This window comes from Lygodium microphyllum, chromosome 17 (assembly GCF_053477565.2).
Source record: "Lygodium microphyllum isolate KBCC chromosome 17, Lygodium_microphyllum_v1.1.10, whole genome shotgun sequence".
Lineage (NCBI taxonomy): Eukaryota > Viridiplantae > Streptophyta > Polypodiopsida > Schizaeales > Lygodiaceae > Lygodium > Lygodium microphyllum.
Window position 1 is genome coordinate 136,162,247 of NC_141151.1, and position 16,693 is coordinate 136,178,939.

Consider the following 16,693-nt stretch of genomic DNA (forward strand, 5'->3'; position numbering starts at 1 on the left):
CAACCCTTTCTTGATAATCCGGGGAATGCATCGCAGTCACAAACATGACTCGGAACACTAAGAACCTGTTCCATGCTTCATAATTCTGCAAGATAGCATTGAAAGTAAGAAAATTTTTGGAACAACGATATTTGCTTTACTTCATCTTATCAATATTTCATAAAAATAAATCCTTCGTTAGTTGGCTCTGATACCAACTGTAATGTATCCACCTGTTATCTTCAGGACACGTCTTAGCAGTCCATTGGAAAGGATGTCTAGAAAGCTTCGCTCGGTACTCCCATGGAATGCTATGAGGTTTGTGATCTAGGACTTTCCGCGTCTGCCACGTAGCGGAAGTATTCCGGCCGTTTCCACTTAGGACCAACCTGAATTAGGGTTTTTCCTATTGGTCATTTCCTAACAGCAACTAGTGTCAAACCCGAGCGAACTACTTTACGCAGAAACGCTAGGTTCGAAGCGGATTCACGCTACACTTGGTTCAAGGAGAATAGACAAGAGGGATGCGAAGCTCAACCTCTCTGCCATAAGGCATAGTCCCATTCCATTCCCCTAAAATAGTGTAAATGAGGATCATTTATAACTTAGACTCTAGGTCAATGCTCTTGCTGTTCGTGTTCTTTAAACGATCTTCCTACAATCCATCTTGATTGAGAAAAGTTCCCGGCCAACCGGGACCACCCATCCGTAGGACGGACCCATGGCCCATCCTCCGCACTTTCCTCAGGTTGTTTAGTTATTTAATTACCTAACACATTTAGTTGGATATGTGTCAATTAGCTTCCTTAATTAGCCCGTTAGGCACTGGTTCCTTCACGTAATCATAGCACTTGACATAGAAAAACAATGTCAAACAAGTTCCTTTTCAACAAGTTATCATATTTATCTTTCAAATACATAAAGTCCAGCCCGTAGGCTTATCCATAATCCGCCCGAAGGCTATCGAGTAATCCACACGGATTACTAATCCAAAATTTCCGCCCGTAGACTAGTATGCGGACCTCAAGATCCAATCCTGAGTCACGTTGGCCTCTTGTACAGGGCCCGGAAGGCGAGGGATTTATGGCCAGAGCCCCCTGGCACCCAAGTGTTCTCCTGCTCCAAGTAGCGCTCAACGGAGAGACCTCTCACGGCGGGTTTGGTCCACCTTCCTAGCACGGTTAACAACCGCCTTGGTTAGGGTCAGGCAGGCAGTCAAGGGTAACTGAAGCTGCTTCAGACCTTCAACCTGAAGCATCAGATATATTTTCATCCTTGAATTCCTTGAGCAAACAAAGCAAAACAGTGCTTTTAAAACTATTACAAGCACAATCATTTCCATTGGTCGTTATTTTTGGCCAACTGCTAAGGAGCGAATCCTTCTTTCCGAATGCATCAAGCACTCGATCCGGGATCAATTTCGACTTGGCAAGATCCCCAAGGGTTTATTTGTTAACCCTATATTCTGGGTTAGGGCCGTACCCTATTAACCTGACTTAGTCAATACCTTAAGTTCATATTTTATTCCAATTTATTGATTGGTCTTTTGCTTCCAAGCATTTATCTTTACCTAAGAAAGATACTATATCAGGACAATTATTCATCCTCTTGCAAGATAAACTTATGTAAGAATCTACCAATCTCAATGAGGAATTGGCCATTCCCTTGTGATCAAATCACAAGATTGTGCGACTCTACAACTTGTTGCACAAGTGTCGCGTCAGATTATGGGACTATTTACCCATCGAATGGAGTCATTAAATCATGATTGGATATAACAATTTGTTCCTGAGTACGTTAGGCGGACATTGTCGGACCTAGGGTTCCGAGTTTCATCTTTTTAGCGAGAGATTCTTAGGAAAAACCCTAGATCACTTCTCGCAGGTATGTTCCAATGTCCCTACATTTCGTGAATGTGGGCAAGTCTTTAGGGTATAGGAGTTTTAGCTTTGGTAATACGAGCGACTAGGTAATGTCCTCAACGTGCTAACCCTAGTTAGCTCTTTGGGATATGTTGCATTGAATTAACCCTTCCTAAATAAGTACTTCATGGTTTTAGGTGTTTAGGTTTAAACCGATTTAACTTGTCTATTCTTGAAGATAATTACGCTATCATTTCCGTAACCACATGATTCATTACCTACGTATAAGTTGATTTACAAACCCTAACTTTTTAGGTTAAGGTCAAATCATAGGTTAAGTTATAGCATAATTCTAATTGATCATCCTATAACATGCAAACAAGATTCATGCTACTAAACTTTAGGATTTTATGTTTAAACATGCAGCTTTTCTTTCTTCGTTTATTTCTGAATGAATTTGTCATATGCAGAACTTACACAATCTTTCATTGATTCGGGGTTTTAGGCCACGTGCCTAGAGTTAAATCTTTTTCATGCAGCCCTAGCAATTTCCTACGGTTGCTAGCAATTTTCTTTAAGAATCATTTTAAAAAAGATGTTCAATAATACAACATGCGGTTTATTCCTTCCATGCTTAATCGAAGTGTACTATCATAATTCCGTTTTGTAAAGATGGATATTAATTAATCTAATTTCATTTCTTTGCAATGCATAAAAACCACTTGCTAGAAATGCATAGAAATCTTATGCTTGCTTTATTTTGTTCGTTTTATTGAGAAATATACTTAATGACCGAATTCGATTCTTCCATCGTGAGCTATTTTTTTTAAATTAGTCAAAGTATTTAAATCAAAAAATGCATCTTATCTCCAAAAATGATCCATGCACGATTGAATTATAATGACGTAAATCAAAACTAGGAAGAAAAACCTGGACTTGTGGTGAAATGTCCACATGGATGTTTGGAGACGATCCTCCTACTGCGCCTTGTGCTTTCTGATCCGAGAAAATCACAAAAAAATATTTGTCTAACACTTTGTTAATTTTTTGTACATTTGGAGCTTTGAAATAAAGAAGAGGGTGGGAACAACCTCTTGGGAAATCCAAGAAATCATTGGATGAAAATATTTCATGGACAGGTTTACCAAGGGGGGTGAAGAGTAAAGATCAATGGAGGAAGGTGAAGGGAAAATGTATAATGTGAAAAAAAAAGATATGAAATGGATTTGGAGCCATCCAAAGGGCATGTGAGGCTCATAATATCATGACTTTGGAGCCTTATGATAATTCAACCAGATGGGACCCTTCTTGGAAGCATTAGTGGAAGAAAAATCAGGCACATGATTTTGTAAGATTTTTTAAAAATACTTTCACTCCGATCCAAAAAAAAAATTCAACATGAAAGTTGTAGCGCGTGAGCTGAAGTTTCGGCTGGTTTTTTTTATAATTTTTTGGAGCTATGAGTCAGGAGTTATACACCCATACTTTCTTTCCCACACTTAACACTTCCATAAAACATCATTCATTAGACTCCCAACCCTTTCCCCTCTCTTCTCCTCTCTCTCAAGCTAATTAAACATTAGAATTATCCTCCTAAATCACCCTCAAACCATCCTTAATTGTAATAGTAATGTATGAATTCTCACTACTCTCTCTCCATTATTGCTAGATATGATCTTATTTTATGAAGATTCTCTATATTTTTTTATAGGAGAGCTTTTGGACTCAAGCTATGGGGGGGAGAATGGAGACAACTCACCTATAATGAAGCTTGATTAAGTACAAATTTGTCAACAAAACATCTAGATGGAGCTTCCACATTGGTGGAACCGCCTTAATGCAGCTTTGGTGGTGTTAATTCCTATTATATCTTAACCTCCTCCCTAAACACCCTCAAGGCCTATATAAAGAGGCCTTCTCCTTTGTAATTTGCAAGAAGAGAGAGAGCCAAGAGGCCTTCTTCAGCCCTATTGAGCCTTCCCCATTCTCCCTCTTGAGTTTATGCAATTCCTTCCCTTACTATAGCTTATGTATGCTCTACAATGTAATAAGCCTATGATATTGGTGTCCATATTGTGTATATTGGTTATGTTTCGAGGGTTCTCTATCTCTTAAGTTTATTGATCTCTATTTTTTTCGTAGTTCTCTCTCTCTCACTTTCTCTCTCTCTCCCTCTCTTAGTTTACATCTCTTCTCCCTCACAATCTCCTCTCCCTCTTGCATTGCATCCTAGTCCGTTCTTCCATGACTAGGTGGTGCCCTTACCTCATTCACTTTGTGGAAAAAAGGAGTTTGGCATAGTATAGAGGCTGCCATACCGAATTTCCTTCGTCATAAATTGGTGCCCCCACTGAGGACATTCTCATCCATGCGGGACGATACAACACATGGTGGTGCATCCTCTACAACAAGTACTCCAAGTGGCTCTTCTCCAACGCTTTCACCAACTCTTTTTGAAGCTGGTCGAAGTCCACAACTCCCACAATGGTCTCCCAAGGAAGCCCAAGAAAGGAAGTATGCCTATCGGATCACGGCACGTATGCGGGTAAAAGGTGTTCACCTTAGAAATTCCATTCTCTCACAACGGAAAAAATCATGTTGTCATCAATTGCTAGGTTCTCATAATTGTGATGAGTGTTTTGCAAACAAAGTAAAGGCCCTTCTGGGAGGTCCTCGTCTCCAAATCATCAAATCCCTCTCTCTCTCTGGCCTAATCCACATCAAAGGAGGACAACTATGCATGAACGGTGTGGAGTTTTGTAGAAGTGCAAAGTATGAAGACTACCTCAACTGTTGTTAGCTCGAAGGTTGGGTGTGGTTGAAAAGGTGGCCATCACACCTTATGAAATATATGTCACCGAGGATGGACACACTAAGGCAAGAATAATCAGTGGTCAGCAAATTCTCCGTATAGCAAAGTTGGTGGGTTCCAGAAAGAAACATTCTAGGAAAAATCCTTCATAATTCAAGAAAGTGCATTCCCTCTACTCCCTTAAGTAGTTTCTACTCATGAATAATAATAATGGCCCAAATTTCTACACCTTCCACTTTGTACAAAACATCCAAGTTAATGTATGCATCAGTAGGAAGATTTTCTTCCAACAGCGTCTTGTCATGTACTTTGGGGCTGAAAGATTAAGGAAGATTCTTGTATCACCAGAACCTATAATCTTCCCAATGCTAGACTACAATGTATCCTTCAATGTACATGTCTTTATCTTATTATAATAGTTTCTCATGAATCACAATGAGTTGTATGGACCTATCCGTCCACTTGCTATGCAAACTGTGCATATTGTAGCCAGCACAAAGCTTAGATTCCAAGGCATTATTAAAAGCATTCTGGGGCCTAGACGTCTTGCTGAAATCAATGCATCTGTAAACCCATTCATCCTTCCCCTCATAAAATACAACTTAAGTCTAGACGTGTTCATCTTTGTACTCTACTAAGGCAGTATGGTATTTCCAAGCTTCTTTGGGTGCAATGGAGAAAATGCAATGGATTTTTTGGACAACCTTGAGATGGCCTTCCTTGTCTCTGGGAGGGATGATGAAGCATTAAAGTTGAGGGCTTTTCTTTTGGTGCTCAAGGAAGAAGCTAGAATGTGGTTCCAAACTCTAAATCCGGCCCAAAGAGCTAAATGGGAAGGATTGAAGGCAGCTTTCTTGCAGAGATTTCAACAAATTAACTCAGCTGAAGAGTTATGGCAACGGCTTTTGGCCCTCCATCAAAGTGATCCTTATGGTTATGCAACTTATGAGGAAGGATTTTTGAAGCTTTGGGGGCAGTGATCAGACTCACTGAACCCTGGAGAGAGAGCTCCAAACTGCCTTCAAAAGGATCGATTTATTTCAGGTTTGTATCCCTTGCTCAGGGAAAAGGTAAAGGTGAAATTTCCAAACACTTTTGAAGATGCTTTGAGAATCACTAGGGAAAAGAATCGAAAGATTCTGTACCAAGCCCAAGCTAGCCAAGCAGTTTTGGGAAATAACATCACAACTATGGAGGCCTCTCAAGTTCCCCCAAATGTATCTAATGTACCAGGCCTTGTTAGAGGTCAAGAAGACATGATCCAACAAATAAAAAATCTTACTAATCAACTAGAGGGTTTGAGAGTGAATCTTGTGCAAGGTGCAAGAGTACCAATCGAAGGGAATGGTGGGAATCGACCACAAATGCAGCGACAAGCAAGGGAGATGTTGTGTTACAACTGTGGAGAAAATGGACATGGCATGTACAGTTGTCCTCACCCTAGAAGATATGATCACCCTGCCAGAGGTCCTCGACAATAAGTAAGCCCTCCTCGTGCTAGGACTCAAGAGCAAGAGCAGTCATGACCTGCAATTTTACAACCACCTTATGTTCAAGTTGAAACCCCTGTTGTTCAACCAAATGTTAATGTCATAAAAATAGAGGAGGTGGTCAGGAATAGAAGGCTCCAAGAAGAAATAGCAAGAGGTAAGATGAAGGTAGATGTAGTAGAGACCATGCCTATCAAGCAGGTACGTGTCCAAACTGAGGCAAGCAAGGAAGCAACCAATGAGGCAAGTACATCACGGGCACCTAGAGATGAAGGGAAGAAGAGAAAGACTCGATCTAGGTCTAAAATTGATATCTCTGACTTCCCTTTGGGTTCTCAGACACAACCTTATGATTTGGTAGCAGATGTGAGCTCCCAAGGGCCAAAAATTACTTGGCCACAACTACTTCATGTCTCTCCAAAGCTACAACGACAATGGTAAAAAATGGTAAGCAGAAGGGCAAGGCAAGGTAAAATGGTTAGTGCAATCAAGGCATATGGACTCAAAGATATAGTGCCTATAGTGGCGGCTCAAATTAAAGGTCAACAGATTCGAAAAACATACATCAATAGTGGAGCAGAGGTTTGTATCATGACAAAAAAGCTTATGCATCAATTAGGTTTAGAAGTAATGGAATCCTCAACCTTCAAGGCAAAGATGGCCAACAATGATGCGGTCACATGTGTGGGTGTAGTGAAAGCTTTGAGAGTTTCTGTTTTTGGAATCATTGCAGCAGTGGATGTTTATGTGATGCCAGTAAAGGGAGAAGGATATCCCCTCATCCTAGGGAGACCTTGGCTTATGGGCATCGGAGCTAGGCAAGATTGGGCAACAGGAGATTTGGAGTTGAGGCCACGTAAAGTGGGTGGCCATGATCAAAAGGTGGTTTACAAATTGAAGAGTGGGCGTCAAGAGAACCTTGAACTAGAAATATCTGCCGACGAGTGGAGCTCAAGTGGATGTTCCTCATCGGTAGAAGAGAAAGAGAATTCAAGTGGAGAGAGTAATAGCACTCTCGAAGTTATGGGCGTCACCTTAAAGGAACCTACCTCATCAGAAGACAACCCAAGAATCCAAGGAGAAGATGTGTGGGATGCTAGCCTAGAGAAGATGATATCCAAGGATATAAAGGATGAAGAAAGGGAGGGTTACGTGAATGTTCTCAAGAAGCATGCATCATTGTTTATTTCTGATTATACTCACCTTACAGGTGTCACTGCAGTGAAGCATCACATCGAACTCAAAGAAGGAAGCAAACCTGTAGTACAAAGATTGAGAAGACTGGGAGTTGTGCAACAGGATGCACTATTGATGGAGGTGAAGAGACTCTTGAATACAGGATTCATATACCTAGTGGAAGATTCAAAATGGGTCTCCCCAGTAGTAGTGAGGCCAAAGAAAAATGGTAAGTGGCGAGTATGCATAGATTACAAGCCACTAAATGTTGCAACAAAGAGAGACCACTTCCCTCTCCCATTTCAGGATGAAATCTTGAATGAAGTAGCGGGACATGAGCGGTATACGGTGTGTGATAGCTACTCTGGCTACTTCCAGATTCGCATTGCAGAGGAGGATCAAAAGAAGACCACTTTCATCACATCATGGGGCTGTTTTGCCTTTCGGGTCATGCCCTTTAGTCTCACAAATGCCCCAGCAACCTTTCAAAGATTCATGAATATGGTTTTTCAACCTTACTTTGGTAAGTCCATAAGGTTTTTCATAGATGACTTTTGTATTTACAGCTCAAGGAACATACATTTACGCAAGGTTGATGAAGGATTTACTCGCTTAGCTAGGTTGGGTGGACAACTAAATAAGGATAAATGTCACATTGGGGAAAGCAAGGTTACACTACTAGGTCATGTAGTGTCAATTGAAGGAATTGAGGTAGATCCAAATAAGGTAGAAACATTGCTAGCTCTACCTTCCCCAACCTCCATCAAACAATTGGTCTCCTTCTTACAAAAGCTAAGATATTTGGGTAGATTTATACACTTACTCTCTCAGGCCATATATCCCCTGCAGCAACTGACACACCAAGAAACACTTGTATGGAGTGAACAAAGTGAAGGACATTTTAAGGAGATAAAGAAAATGTTGGGGTCACTTCCTATAATCCTCCAGCCTTGTTGGGAAGAAACATTCTTTGTAAACCCTAGTGTGGGAGAAGAGGCCATTGGTGCTGCTCTCCTACAAAAAGATCCAAAAACATCCTTCATTAGGCCTGTGTATTTTTCCAGCCGCCTCATGAAAGCCTCAGAGAAGGCTTACACCTCCATGGAACAACTAGTGTTGGCCCTCATGTTTGCAGTAACCAAATTTCAACCATATTTACTTCCAAAGAGGTTTGTGATCATCACTGTGGAGGATATGTTTCCCTATGCACTACAACATATGGAAATCTTTGACAAAATAGCAAAGTGGGTGGTCCGACTTCAAGAGTTTGACTATACAGTGTAGGTTGAAAAAACAACTCGGGCATGCTTGGCTGATATTTTGACAAATAGGTGCTATGAGAAAAATCTCATGGTGAAAAGAAAGAACCTTCCACCGCCCCCATCCATAAAAACTCTAATAGATGCTTATAGCCTCTACTTTGATGGTGCATACAAGAGAACTAAGGATAAGGCAGTCGCAGGCATCGTTGTTTTCTCTCCTTTAGGAGAGAAAATCTATTGTGAAGGAATCATCTTGGAAGGTGTCCACTCTAACAATGAGGCAGAATATCAAGCTTTAATTCATGGTCTTTGTTGGTGACTTAGTAATTCAATCGAGAGATTGAATGCTTTTGGAGACTCCATGCTATTGGTAAGGCAGATGCAAGGTACATGGGCATGCAAAAATACAAACCTCTCTAGTAAAATGAGAGAGGCCAAATCTCTTATGAGAAGATTTAGGGAGGCACAAGTACATCATGTGCCAAGAGACCAGAACAAAGATGCCGACCATCTAGCATCATCAAAGCTGAATGAGTCAATGGTGGGAGCAGTGGCTATCAAACCCCCACTTCGACAAGGCAAGGAAGACTTAGAAGATATTATACATCTCTTAGAACAAGGAGAAGCTCCCAAACACCTGACTAAGAGAGAAAGACAGTGGCTAGCTCAGAAGGCTACAAGATATCGCATGGTAAATGACAGTTTGTATTGTCTTGGTAAGGATGGTGTGCTTAGGAAAGTGCCTTCAAAATGGGAAATTGAAGAAATCTTAAAAGCTTGCCATGATGATGTGTGTGGAGGCCACTTTGCACACGACATCACAAGTAGAAAGGTTCTACAAGCCGGCTTTACTTGGCCCAGTCTACACCGAGATGTCAAATATTGGTGTCAAACATGTGAAGAATGTCAGAAATCAGGACCACGACGGCTCATAGCAGAACCCCAAACCCCAATCAAGGTCTATGGACCCTTTGAGAAGTGGGCAATTGATGCCATAGGGCCTCTACCATGCACTCCATCAGGAAAAGAGTATATTATCATGGGGGTAGATTACATGACTAGATGGGTCGAGGCTATGCCAACTAGAAGAATCACTGCTAAGGAAGTAAGTAAATTTATCTTTGACCACATTTGTTGTGGGTTTGGTACCCCTCTTGAAATACTATCAGATAGAGGACCAGGGTTTAGAGCTAATGTGGTCGGTGAACTCATGCAAAAGCTAAATATTCAACGACGACACTCTACCCCTTACTACCCTCAATGCAATGGATTGGTGGAAAAGGTAAATGGAATGATTTGTAAAATCATCAGCAAATAGGTACATTCAAGGCCCCGGGATTGGGACAACCACCTTAGTGGAGCTCTATGGGCTTACAAAACCTCCTTCAAAACCATGTTAGGGTTCACATCTTTTCATCTAGTTTATGGACAAGAGGCTCTTTTGCCTATTGAGGTGAAATTAGCTAGCCTTCGGGTATTAGGTGGCACAATAGGCTCTCAAAAGGAGAAGTTACATCAAAGATTACTGGACCTAGAGAGGCTACAATTGGATCGTGAAGAAGCCATCAACCACTACTCCCAGGAAGCTGAGAAGCGTAGAGAAAATTTCAACAAGAAGCTAACAAATAAAAACATCAAGGAGGGATCTTTAGTGCTTCGATATGACAATCGCTTTGATAAAAGAAAGGATGGCAAGTTTCTCTACCGATGGAAGGAACCGTTTTGGGTCACAAAAAATTTCAACAATGGCTCCTACAAACTTCAAGACATTGAGGAAAAAGTTCACAAGACCAGGGTAAATGGATGGCGCTTGCAACCCTATCACATCAGGGTGGGGTTAGCTCAAGATACCAAAGAGTGTCTAGAGGCATAAATACCTCTAGCCAGGTTGGGGGTTCTTTCTGATCCGAGAAAATCACAAAAAAATATTTGTCTAGCACTTTGTTGATTTTTTGTACATTTGGAGCTTTGAAATAAAGAAGAGGGTGGGAACAACCTCTTGGAAAATCCAAGAAATCATTGGATGAAAATATTTCATGGACCGGTTTACCAAGGGGGGGTGAAGAGTAAAGATCAATGGAGGAAGGTGAAGGGAAAATGTATAATGTGAAAATAAAAGATATGAAATGGATTTGGAGCCATCCAAAGGGCCTGTGAGGCTCATAATGTCATGACTTTGGAGCCTTCTGATAATTCAACCAGATGGGACTCTTCTTGGAAGCATTAGTGGAAGAAAAATTAGGCACATGATTTTGTAAGATTTTTTAAAAATACTTCCACTCCGATCCAAAAAAGATATGGCCAAAATGGTGGATGACAACTTTTTCCAACTGCAGTGGAGACCACCTCCCAATTTTATACACACCCACACTTAACACTTCCATAAAACATCATTCATTAGACTCCCAACCCTTTCCCCTCTCTTCTCCTCTCTCTCAAGCCATCCTTAATTGTAGTAGTAATGTATAAATTCTCACTATTCTCTCTCCATTATTGCTAGATATGATCTTATTTTATGAAGATTCTCTATATTTTTTTATAGGAGAGCTTTTGGACTCAAGCTATGGGGGGGAGAATGGAGACAACTCACCTATGATGAAGCTTGATTAAGTACAAATTTGTCAACAAAACATCTAGATGGAGCTTCCACATTGGTGGAACCGCCTTAATGCAGCTTTGGTGGTGTTAATTCCTATTATATCTTAACCTCCTCCCTAAACACCCTCAAGGCCTATATAAAGAGGCCTTCTCCTTTGTAATTTGCAAGAAGAGAGAGAGCCAAGAGGCCTTCTTCAGCCCTATTGAGCCTTCCCCATTCTCCCTCATGAGTTTATGCAATTCCTTCCCTTACTATAGCTTATGTATGCTCTACAATGTAATAAGCCCATGATATTGGTGTCCATATTGTGTATATTGGTTATGTTCCGAGGGTTCTCCATCTCTTAAGTTTATTGATTCATCTATTTTTTTCGTAGTTCTCTCTCTCTCACTTTCTCTCTCTCTCCCTCTCTTAGTTTTCCTCTTTTCTCCCTCAATCTCCTCTCCCTCTTGCATAGCGTCCTAGTCCGCTCTTCCATGACTAGGTGGTGCCCTTACCTCATTCACTTTGTGGCAGAAGGGAGTTTGGCATAGTATAGAGGCTGCCATACCGAATTTCCTTCATCACTTTCTTAGGAGCCATCGCAAATTCGGCCTTTCCACCTTGGAGGCAAATTTATGATGTTGGCCGATCTTCTTCGAACGCGAACTCCCTTTGTGATTCCACCGTCCTTGGAGAACGAACCTTAGAAATGGAACTTATTAATTTCTCCTTCCTTTTTTAGAAGCTCTAGGGTGCTAATTGTCTACACGGGAAGGGGTTTAACACTTGTGCTAATTGGGAGATTGTAGGAAATCCAAGGGAAAAATGAGCATTTTTAAAGGACTCGGATAGGATTCCAGGGAAAAAGGGTTACTAAATGGATTTTTGAGAGATTGAAAAGAAGGGCAAGGGCGTAAAAGGCCTTCTAGAGGGATTTTCGTGGGGGAGGGGAAAAACCCACGGGAATGGGGTTTAATTCCCGGGAAGGGGGGGGTAGGAAAACCTTTTGAGAGTAAGGCTTATTAAAGCCACGGGAATGAGGCTTTTTTTTTATTTGATCCCGAGGGGGTTAGTTGTAGGATGCACAAGGTGGGCAAACGGGGGGGAAAGGGGGCTTAAAGAGCCACATGAAGGGGGGGCTTCTTAGGAGGCTTAGGATACACAAGGTGGGCAAAAGGGGGAAGGAAGGGGTGTATAAGACCTTAAAGAGGGGATTTTATGTGGGGGGGAAAGGGGGCTTAAAGAGCCACATGAAGGGGGGGCTTCTTAGGAGGCTTGAGAAGCTTCCTAAGAAGCTTCTGAAGCTTCTGGGAGCTTGTCTTGGAGCTCCACGGGGTGAGAGAGAAGGTGATGACTTCTGACGGCAGCAGTGGACAGCGCTGGGCGACGAGCAGCAGCAAATCATCCACGTCTTTTTCCCTCCACTCTCAATGGCGGCTTCCATGCTGAATCCTCACGGCCTCTCCCTCCTCAAAGCAATCACACGGCCCTCCTTCATGGCAACAAGCATGGCCTTGAGCTTTTCCTGTCTCATAGCCCTCTCCTCTTCTACGATAGTGTTGACTCGGACTCCCAGCTCACGGCAGCGATTCAGAAATCTGACGGTTCTCTCTTCCCAACGACCACCTCCCTGGCTTCACCTCACATACTCGACGTCAATCTCCCCCTCTCCCACTCCTCAACAACAGCTTATATAGCTGAGGGGAGGGGATCCTCCCTCCCTCCATGTGCCATATTGCATGGCGTCCAACCGCTTGTGAGCTCCAGCAAGGAGCTTGGTGGCCATTGCTATTCCCTTCTCCTCCAGCTGACTGTGTCGGCTGGAGGAGAGAGGGATAACTAATTTAAATTTTTTTTTCCATTATCCTAACCTTTTGGCCTCCTAAGAGGAGATTCATATAAAGAATGCATGTTTTAGATTCGGGAATGTTACAGAATGAGAAAATCAGGATGGGAATCCTAGAGGCATCATCTGCACCATGCTTAAATAGGTGGTTTACGGTTCCAAAGAAGAATGGTAATCTCCGATTTATACAATACATACAACCAGTAAATAGAGCTACTGTCAGGAATGTTGGTATAGGTCCAGTTGTGGATGAGTTTGCAGAAGCATTTGTTGGACGTGCCATCTATTCTTTAGGTGACTTGTATTTGGGATATGATCAGTTTCAGCTAGCCTTGAAAAGCAGGGACATAACCACTATGAGAACTCCTATTGGGCTTGTCAGGATGTGTACCTTGCCTCAAGGTGCCACTAATTATGTTGCGCATATGATGAATGCCATGCATAAGGTCCTTCATGAGTACATACCACAGCTTACCATGCCTTTCTTGGATGATGTGCCCATTAAGGGGTGTGCAGAAGAAGAGAAGAATGAGAGTCTAAATGAGCAGGGATGCAGATACTTTGTGGCTGATCATATTTTAGCTTGTGAAAAGATTTTGGCCAGGCTAGAAGAAGTGAACTTGACACTATCAGGATAGAAATCTGTTTTTGGAGTAAATGAGGTCGTCATTGTTGGACATATGTGTGGGTATTATGGCAGGAAACCTTCACCTGAGAAGGTGGATGCTATAGGAAAGATTACGGAGTATTGTTCTACCACTTCAGAGGTACGAAGATTCATTGCATCCTGTGTGTTTTACATGGTTTGGATACCCCATTTTGCACACATAGCAGATTGTTTATATTAGCTACTTCGAAAGGGGCATAAATTTTAATGGGATAAGAGCCACACTAGAGCCATGCGGAAATTGAAGAAGTTATTGCAGATTCCTCCTAGTCTCAGGAAAGTGGATTATAATTGCAGAAGGACTATTGTATTGACAGTTGACACTAGTCCAATTGGCATAGGTTGGGCTGTGGGTCAAGATGATGCAGATGGAAACATGTATGCTATTCGCTTTGGGGCGAAAGTCCTAAACAAGAGACAGAGGAGGTATCCGCAAATCAAGAGGGAATTACTGGGAATTGTTACGGCTGTCAAATGTGACAAGGAATACTTTATTGGAGCCCCAGTTGTGGTAGAGACAGATTGTTTGCCATTGATAGGTATGATTACGAGTTGCTCTACTCCAGATATAGCTATGCTGAGATGGATTGCATACATCAAGTCATTAAATCCAGAATTTAAACACATAGCAGGAAAGGATAATCCAGTGGTGGATATACTGTCTAGAGCCAGATATGATGATGAGGAGACACTACTTGTAGAAGAGGATGATACAAAAATTTCAGTCACTATGGTTGATCATGTTTGTCATGTCTATGATATTGTGGCTTTCATAGAAGAAATCTATGTTGGAGATTGGTTGCAGATTGCCAAGTACCTTAGTACACTAAGCAAAAGAGATGAATGGACAGATGAAGAGTTCAAGAAGATCAGAAGAAAAGCCTATGGTTATTTTCTCAAGGATGGATTTCTTTGGAAGCACCCGAAGAAAAGAGGTGGATTACCCTTGCGGGTTGTCTGCAATAAAGAGACCTAGTTACAGGTGATGAGAGAGTTTCATGAGAGTCCTTGGGCTGGTCATAGAGGAGTGTGGGCTACTTATGAGAAAATCAAGGAAAAATATTGGTGGAAAGGCATGTACAGAGATGTTTCTTGCTTTGTAGAGACTTGCAAAGATTGTCAAATGTATTCCATAGTGCGTCATGGAGATGAGCTTCATCCGATCTATTCCCTATGCATTCATTATAAGTGGGTAGTTGACTTGGTTACAATGCCTATGGATCTGTGGCACATGAGATATATTGTATTGGCTAGAGAGGATCTTACAAATCATGTTGAGGGCAGACCTTTGAGAACGAAGACCACTAGTGCAGTGTGTAAGTTCTTATTGGAAGAAATTTTCTACAGGTATGGCTATGTGGGTAAGATCACTGCAGATCGTGGTGAATTAGATGCACATGAAGCTAGGGAGTTTTTCTCTCAACTAGGAATTAAGTTGGTTCTAACCACAGCATACAATCTAGAGGGAAATGGAAAGAGTGAAAGAAGGCATCCACCAATAGTGAAAGCATCAGCCAAAGCATGCATAGGACGGATTGGAGAATGGCCGAGACTTCTACCATTTGCTTTGTGGGCTGATCGTATGACTCACAGTGTTACTATAGGATATATGCCTGCAGAGTTGATGTATGGTCAGAAACCGGTTATGCCGACTGAGACTTGTGCTTTGACTTGGTCAGTTTTACCTTGGTAGGAGGATTTGACGAGAGAGGAGCTCTTAGCTCTTCGGATCCGGTAGTTGCAGAGAAGGCCAGAGGATATTCAGTTAGCTATTGACAGATTGAAGGTTTCTAGACTTAGAAATAAGGACAGGTTTGATAGCAGGCATCGCTTGCGGCCTAGAGCAATAGAAGAGGGAGACTGGGTATTAGTCTTTGATAGCAGCCTTGAAAATTAGCTTATTGCACTTCGGAAGATGGTGAAAAGATGGTTTGGGCCGTATATAGTCAGACATGTCTTTGAGAATACAACATATGAGCTGACAGAATTGGATGGGACAGTGCTTAGAGTGCCCATTGCAGGAAAAAGAATCAAGATTTTCAAGAAAAGAGATGAGGATTATACATTGGAAGAATTTGCAAGAGAAGAGCAATGAGAAGAAACTCCAATAGAAGAGACAGATGATATGACAGATAATCTTGCTGATATACCGAAAATACACAATGAAGAGATTGATCTGTTCGTGGATCTTGACGACAATGATCATGGGTAGTTGGCCCATCCAGAGAATGCGTTGGATCAGAGGGGATGGATGTCGTACTACTACGCATCCGAGGTGTGGAATCCACCAAAAAGTTTGTGTGTGGGACATTTGTTACTTTGTACATATTTAGACGTTGTGCTTTGCTCTGCCTGAACGTTTTGCCTTCAGTTGGTTCATGTTCGATTTCATAGAAGAGACAAGTGCTGTTTGGGAGTGAATCTAGTATTTGTTACAAAGATTTTAGAAGGAGAATGGGCTCTAGATCTGTAATGAATATGGTTTTCCCGAGCTTTTCAAGTTGTTTGCTTATGCTGAAGATACAAATGGTATCGACAACGGGAGAACTTCTACCTTTCATGCTTTGATATTGCTTCATCTTATGTGCAGTCTACTGAAGAGAAAATAATTACATGCTTCTTGCATATAGACAATCTATTATAGGATGCTATGCACATATATAGCTTGGGCATGGATCAAATCTGTAAGGGTTTGAAACTACTAAAACATTCAACCCTTCAATGAATAATTTTTTCATACATATTCCAACTTTAAGAGCTACCAAATCGTGACCAGGAGGCTTAGGGAAAGTCTCAACACATGTGATTGTTTATGAAATTCTGCTTACGGATGGCTGTAATGATGATGTTCAATGCAAATTTGTAGCCTTGACAATCATCAAGCATTGCCTGGAGTTACATTTGCTGATTGACAGAAATGAGACGATATCAGTTCAATGAAAAGAGAGACATCCTATTATCTATTATAAATTTCAACTGGATATGGGTTACGACAGCTTGGAGATCAACGGCCTTCAA